Raw genomic sequence first — 8,627 nt, forward strand, 5'->3', positions numbered from 1 at the left:
AAAGTGAGAGCTCAGATAAACAGTAAATGTGGAAGTACACTGAGAATATCGGAAATAAAATTAAAACATATTTGTAGATGTAGAGCAGAAAAATTATAGTCAACTGATATATTAAAGACCAGAAAAGCTTGCGTAGAGCATCAACAGTTACAGAAATTTTTAGAGTTTGTAAATATTTTTAAATTTTCTTCCCCCCCCCCATATTGGTGGTGCAGCTGCCTTCATTTCTGAGATGCTCTTGGGCTTGGAGAAGTAAAAGCAGCAAGGCCCCGACTTTTCTGGAGCTCATAAAAAGGAGGTGAGGAAAATGAAAGTTGCATGGATCCTCTTGCTTAAACTTCCAACAAGCCAAGCCTTTGCTACAGCTACATTTGCCATCTGTCCTTGATCTGCAGGGGACCACTGAGCATGCAGTGCATCCTGTCCAGATCCAGTAGACAACTGCTAACCATGACCTCTCAGTTCTGGTCCCTTTGGGATAGCTATACTACAGAGCAAGCACCTCCACTCAACCCTAGACAGACAGGGAGCTGTGGGCTGAAGCCTCTTAGAAACACAGCTGCAAATGTCAGCTACTGGTTACCAGCAGATTGGCTGAACCACAGAGAGTGCAGCCTCTACAAAGCCCAATTCCTGAGGGCAACCAAGGACCAGAGGCTCAGGGAGTTTTCATTTTTCTCTGCGCAGCCGAGCACCTGTAAAATTACCAATGCTGCCCACCAGCTAACAGGAGCTTTGCAGATTGAATTAGAATATTTTTTATTTAAATGATTGTTTTATACACCTTTCCAGTATTTGGAATGTATCCTAAAGAAACTATGCCTCAGAAACTGGAAATTAGGAAAGATAGCTTGCAAAATTTGTATTGCTTTCAGAAATTATTGGGACATATTCAATGCCTGTGTACCCATTTAAAATTGCCTGTGGCGGGTTTGAGATCCTTAGTAAGATTTCAAGGGGAGTAGTGATGTTCCTAGACAGGTCCTGAATCAGGTGAAGTATGCAATGCAGAATAAGCAGGTGCATTATATTAGTTATGATCAACCTTGGCAAGCATGTATTTTTCCCAGAAGACTTACTCCAGAAATACTATGGCAAAGCAGTTTTTTTATGACTTCATCTTCCTGTTTCATCAGATAAGGTATTAAACCCTTATTCTGAAGCAATAGCTTGTTTGATACAGAAAAACTAGATAGAATCTAGGTGACATTTTGGTAGAGAATCTGGTGTGATCAATGTTCCTCATACTAAACAGCAGGTTTATTGGTTATTTCACAATAATGATTCTTGGGAAATTATGTTTGCTCAATTTTTAGGTCAAATTAATAATCTTTTCCTGACTGATAGATTGTTTCAATTTGCACAAGTGCATGTCTTTAGTCATGTTGCAGTATTGAGTAAATTAAGCTATGTGCATGTGGCAGTCAATACGTATTCAGTTTTTAAATTGCTGCTTGAACAAACTGGAGAACACAATAAGCATGTGATAACTCATTGCTTGGAAATTCCTAAAAATACTAAAATGTATAATGGATCTGGATATATTAGTAAAGCATTTCAGCAATTTTGTTCCCAATGGAATATTGAGTATAAAACAGGCATTCCTTATAATCCTCAAGGACAGGGAATTGTGAAGCATGCCCACAGCTCCTTGAAAACTCAAGTTCAAAAATTAAATAAGGGAGAGTTACACCCCCAGTCACATTAAGTCATATTTCAAAAAGCTATACTTGTGAACTTTAAAAGAAATTGGAAAATAGAAAAGAAATAGATAATTTTGTTGATAGATACAGCTTACCAGAGTTAAATGAAGATCAGACAAACAACTTAAATAGACCTGTAAACCCTAAGGAAATAGAAGCAGTTATTAACATTCTCCCATCACCCCCAATGTCCCCCAAAATCCCTGAAGGTTTTTTGATGAACCAAAATTATCTCAGGGCCTGTACCTCGAGGCCTGTAGGACAGAAAGAAAACCTGGCTTGAGTTTGAAGGATAGTCTCAAAGCTACCTAGTGGGGAAGAGACATCAAAATCTAGGTAGACACCACTCTGGGTTGGCTGTCTGTCAGTGGCTGGAGGTACCGCCTCATCTCATGATTTTACTTACCATATATAAGCTGACAATCAAAGTAATAAAGTGAGTTCCTGCTTTGACTTGACTCCCTATTGCATCTGATTGTCCTGCATTATGGGACTGTGGATCTGACTGTCCTGCATTGTGGGGCTATGGAACAGGAAGATAGCATACTCACTTTCCCTGGGGAATAAGGCTAAGGATGCCTGGCAACTAGTGCCAAAACATAGGGCTTGGCTAGTCCCAGGGCTATGCAGTTGGTCAAGTTTAGTGGGACCCCGCAATGGGTAACAGAACTTCAAACAAAAATGACCCAAGGCATAAGGCCTTGAGATATATGCTACTCTGCCAAGGCCTGTAATTGTCAGTCCACAATGCAATCCAAGCAAGGGAAGATATAACTACCCTGGCCCTCTGGGTACCCACCAGGAATCTTTTCTCATGGGACATGTGGAAATGAGTGGAGACTCTGGCCAGAGAAAAGGAAAAATACCTTGATATGCCCCAACCATTGGGTTTCTATCCAACCATTAAGGTCCTTAAGGCATGTATTCACCTCATGGCTCTGCCTCACCCAAAGGCAGGTAAGGAAAAGGTCATAAACTAGGAGAGGTCTAAAGAATTAAAAAAATAACCAACTGGCTTGAGGGGCTAGGGTAAAGGAGACAGGCAAGAAGCAGGAAAAGGTCAAAGATTGGTAGTGGTCTGAAGAATCCAAAAGTAACCAATTAACAAAAAGAACAGGAGAAAAGGGGACAGACGAGGGGGAAGATCAAAAATGGGCACAATTTACTAAAGAGCAGTCCCAGGAGTAAAGAATAAGGCAGGCAGTGGCAAAGACAAAAAGGAAAGTAGGTATTGCCTGTAACAAGGAGCAGCAACTTCTTTATGCCCCCAACATCCTGGAAAAAATAAAATGGGAGAGGGGAATGGGACAAATAAGGGGGTTCCATTCCTGCCAGGAGGAAACAAATATACAGGCCTCTGGGAGTAACTGCAAAGTTGGGACTCTCACACAGAGGAACGTGGGGCAGTGCTTTTGGGGGATTCAATCCCTATTTACACCTAGGCCTATAGGGATAAGGTTTATGGATCCCAAGCTTTCCTGGTCAATTTTGCCCCCGGTCCTAGTTGCCCCCTAGCCTGCTGTCCTTGGCAAGCTAAGGACCTGAAAGAATTGAGGAAGTCAGTGGCCAAGGAGGGCCCCAACTCCTTTTGGGCCATGACCTTCCTCCAGGAGTTAGCCTACTATCCTTGTGTCCCCAAGAACTGGTATGATCTAACTAAGGATACCCTGGGGGGATCCCAATATGTCAAATGGATGGCCTCCTTTAAGGAAGCCTGTCACACCAGGGCAGAGTTCAATAGAGTTGCCAACCCCCTCAATTCCTATCACTTATCTGTTGCTAACTGGTAGTGGGTAAGGCTTTTTCATTGGGGTCCAACAAGCCACTATTGCAGCTCCATATCGGGATCAAGTTAGACAAGCAGCAGGCCAGGAGGCCTGGGCCAAGCTAGAGGAGGGACCCACTGAATCACCTAGAGCTGGCAAGTTGGAAAAACTAGGGGAGCCATTTCCAGACTTTATTGTCCTTGTGTAGACCATCCTTGAAGGGAAATAACCCCCAAATGGACTTAGAGACCAATTTACTAAGTTCCTAGTCTGGGAAGGTATGAACCAAGATACTAGGATGGCTTTTGCTGGCCTTAGGGAAGGGTCCATGAGTCAATAGGTTGTAGCATCCAAGAATGTCAGGACCCAGTCCCATACCAACCAGACTCTTGTGGCAGCCCTTGGGGTCAGACCCAAACTCTGGCCCCTCCTATTACTCAAGCCCTGGTGGGTGGACAGCAAAAGAAAACACCTGGGAAATGTTTCTTATGTGGTCTACTGGGGCATTTTAAGAGGGATTGTCCACAAAAGGGCAATAAGACCCAGGTGTGGAAGGGACCCCCTCTGTCTCTCTGCCCTCACTGACACAAGGGGTACCATTAGGGCTCAGAATGCAACTCCAAATTTGTTATTAGTGGGAAATACATTCATAAATCAACCTTTAAACTAGATGGGACCGCCTTCCATCCTCCTTAACCAAAGAATAGAAAGATGCACCTTCAGTTAACTGGACCATTCCAATGATAAAGGGGTTACAACCCAATATGAATACGATTTTTGGGGACAAAGATGACAATGTCTGGTAGATACGGGAGCTGACAGGACCATCTTCAAAAAGGAAGAGGTCCCAACAGCTGGGATCTCATAACAAGGCCACCTGCCATGGGGGTTGGGAGAAGGTCTATATCTCAAGAAATGGCCAGTCCCATAACTTGGATGGGACCGGATGGAGACAAAGGAAAGTTCAGGCCTCTGATACTCCCAGGGTTGTCTGCAAACCTCCTGGAACATAATTTGTTAGAAAAATGGATGTTGTTATTACCAATGAATACCTAGCCTTTTATGATGACAGAATTGAGCAAGGTGTCATCAGGCAGTCCCCCACCACCCGAATTCACTCCCTAAAGAAGAAGCCAAGCTAATGTCCTCGATGAAACACAAAGAACCCTGTGTTTATGATACGTAAGCCTAATGGGATCTGGAGAATTTTACAAGACTAAGAGCAATCAATGCCTGTTTAAAGCTAGTAGAAGCCCCTTTAAGGGGCTTACCTTGGGTCCCAGCAATGCCCTCCCCAGATTTATGTCACTGTTATAGATCTAAAGGATTGCTTCTTCTCAATTCCTCTTCATGATAAGGATTGTGAAAAGTTCACATTTTCCATTCCTACAGTTAATACCTCTCAACCTGACAAAAAATATGATGGGCTATTCTCCCACAGGGGATGGCAAATAGTCTGGCCTTTTGTCAACAATGTTTGTATACTATCCTCTCTCCTTATTGTGACGAAGATAATACCCTTCTTTATGTTTATATGGATGATGTAATCATTGGTCATTTGGAGGACTCAGAGCTAGCTCCCTGGGTAACCACTATTGTTAATATCCTTCAATTACATGGTTTTAAAATATCCCCAAACAAAATACAAAATATATCCCCATTTCATATACTGGTTTCTCAATTAGCACTCAGTCATACTAAAATGAATGGACCTCAATTAATCCTGCCTGAGCCCCTCATTTTATCAAGGTTACAAAAGATACTGGGGTGAATAACCAGGGTAAATGGCTCTTATGAAATACTAGATAAAGCTGATATTTGTAGATGGGAAAAGCCCAAGATGGGGGAGATGTCAGGATTAACTATCCCCCTTTGGCAGATGTGGAACACAGCTTGTGTCTCATACACCAGACACCTTCTTCTTATCCTCACTTTTTATGTGGCTAATAGGTCTATATTTTCATGGAGGTTGCCCAAATCATGGTACTTTGGATTTTAGAATAATGATACTTGCCTAAATTTCTCTCATGTGCTTTACCACACACAAGAATTATTCCTGGCCTGAAGTCATAGGAGAAAGCCCCTAAAAGCCTTGGCCATTACCACATTGATGGGACTAGGGGAGGCCAGGACTGCCCTGGGCACCTCATCCATGGTGATTTTATAACAAGAAATGGGAATAATTCACTCACAATTGACTGTGACATTAGAAAAGACAGAGACTGCATTATGTTATTTACAAAAGGATTTGGGTTCCTTACCAAGGTGAACCTTACAAAATAGTAGAGGCTTGGACTTGCTGTTTGTGGAACAGGAAGAAATTTGCAGGGCACATGGAGAAGAATGTTGCTTCTAATGGGCCATTTTAGGATAGTTACAAGAACCCTAGACAAGTGAAAAAAAAACACATTGATTCATTTACGTCTAGGACCCCTATGAGGTTGGTTTAATTGTTTGCCATGGTTTACCATCCCTTCCCTAATTGGGCTGATGGCTATTTGTTTCTCAATCTTTCCTTTTGCCCCATGCATTCTTCAAAGGCTGAAACAAGCATTCTGAAAACAGATACAACAGGTACAACTCATGTCCCTTTGAGTGTATTATGAAAGGCTCGATACATCTCACTCTATGGATGAACTCTCAAATTGAGGGTTTCCAGGCTGAAACTCTAGATGGGGTGGCCTGTCCTGTACTCTGTCCCTGGGGGGCTATTCTGGCGGTGAGCAGGGTAGGGGGAGAGATATAAACAACAAAAGGGGAGATGTTGGGTCAAATTATGTCAGGGCCTGAATCTCAAGGCCTGTAGGACAGAGAAAAACCTGGCTAAAGTTTGAAGGATAGTCTCAGTGCTACCAAGTGGGGATGAGAAAGCAAAATCTAGGAAGACTCCTCTGCAGCCAGAGGGAGGGCTTGGTTGTCTGTCATTCACTGGAGGTACTCCCACACCACATGATATCACTTAACCTATGTAACTGATGCTCATAGTAATAAACTGAGTTCCTGCCTTGACTTGACTACTTATCGTGTCTGATTGTCCTGCTTTGTGGGGCTGTGGAACGGGCAGATAGCACATCCACCTTTCCCTGGGGAATAAGGATAAGGAAACCTGGCAGTTTTATTGCAGAATTCTATCAGATTTTGAAAGAAGAGTTAATGCCAATACTTATTAAATACTTATTAAATAGAAAAAAAACACTGTCAAATTCATTTTATGAGGTCACAGTCACTATGAAACACAAACCACACAAACATTCAAAGTAAGACAATTATAGACCAATTTTCCTCATGTACTTGATGCAAAACTACTCAATAAAATATTCATAAACCAAATCCAAGAATATATTTAAAAAGATAATCTACCATGGTCAGTTGGGCTTCATCTCAGAGATGCAGGGATGATTCAACAACCAAAACTCTGTCAATTTAATTCCCCATATAAACAAACTAACATTTTAAGAACTGATCATTTAATTTGAAAAGTCTTTGACGTAATCTGTTGTCCCTTCATGACAAAAGTCTTAGAGAAATTAGGTATTCAAGGGACATATCCTAACAATACTGTAATTAGAGTCAATTAAATGAAGATAACTCAAAGCAGTTCCACTAAAATCGGGAATAGGACAAGGCAGGCGATTGTACTAAAATATCTAGCTAGAGCAATATAACAACTAATGTAGACAAAGGATATACAAATTGGAATTGAAGAAGTCAAAGTATTATTATTTGAAGATAAAATGATAGTATATATGTAAGCAATTCTAAAATTTCTACCGGAGAACTCCTACAGCTGATAAACAACTTTAGTATAGTGATTGGATACAAGATTCACTCACAACAAAACAGTAGCCCTTATATATAAAAATAATAAATAGGGTGAGAAAGGAATAAGAAAAACAACACCTTTCTCAAAAGCCATAAATAATATAAAATATCTTGGGGGTAACTCTATTTAATCAAGTGAAAGACATGTCTGACAAGAACTTAAAATTAATATGTGTATCACCATGTGACTGTGTTTCACCAAATGTCTTACCAGGTAAAGTTCCATCTGGCGTCTGTCTCTAGTGGGGCTACATGGCTTCTCTGACTCTGCCTTCTTAGTCCCTGCATTCAGTTTAGTTTACCCCACCTAGCTCTATTCTTCCCTGAGCACAACCAAAGCATCTTCTTCATTAACCGATGAAATTCACAGCATACAGAAAGTAATCCCACATCACTGGGAGGATAAGGAATTATAGAGATACTAATCAACAACTCCAACTTAACCCAGCTATGTATTCTCAAGAGAATGTTGCTGCTTGAAAAGCACTGCAGGCAGACTGAGACTTGTCAAAGAAAAGGTAGGGTCCAGATGGACAATCCCAGAACTTTGTCTGGAGATTGGTGCAAGCTACCAGTAGTTTGATGGGGGATTCTGAAGCAGGTTTACTTTAGGTGATGCAATAGGCTTATGATAATACAAATTCTCCTTGTCAAGCTACAATTTGACCATGCCGCCATACAGAGATGCGTTTTTAGACTGCGCAGTGCTCTGCATGTCAGATTTGGCTGTAACTTGGATGAAAAGAGTTTCTGTGCTGCACACTCAGTCTCAAAATTAAACTGCTGATTGAGGCTCCAATGTGAACTGCTGTGTGCCTGGAACTGTGAATGGTTCAGGGGCACCAAATGGCTCTGAGGCAGGAACGGCTGCTCCATGATGAACTGTGCTGACCTCAGGCAGGAACTACCGTAATTGCCATAATAACAGCGCAGTTAAGGTTTAGACTGGGCAGGACACAGGCAGTACCGTATTACTTGTACATGATGCAACTTAAGTTTTTAAGAAGTACTTAGCATTTTAAGAAATGCTCCTGGATAGTGAAAAAATTACAGATTCACAGTAAAACAGATTCAGACATAAAAGACCTTTGTGGATCACATTGTTGGATGAATGTACTTAGGCTTTGGAAAGACAAGAAAAAGAATATAAAAAAGATAATGTCTTTTAAAAAAAGGATAAAGTCTTTAAAGAGACAGAGTACAGAAGTACAGTTAGTTATAGATTAAGAGAAATAAAGAAAAATAAGTCACGTAAAAATGGAAAATTCACAGAGAGTCTGGATTATGTACATTGTGTTTTCTTTAAAATTTTTGACTGTGAAGGAGCTAAGTACAG

Source organism: Alexandromys fortis, unplaced genomic scaffold (genome assembly GCF_014885135.2).
Source record: "Alexandromys fortis isolate MF-2015 unplaced genomic scaffold, M_Fortis_MF-2015_v1.1 scaffold_231, whole genome shotgun sequence".
Lineage (NCBI taxonomy): Eukaryota > Metazoa > Chordata > Mammalia > Rodentia > Cricetidae > Alexandromys > Alexandromys fortis.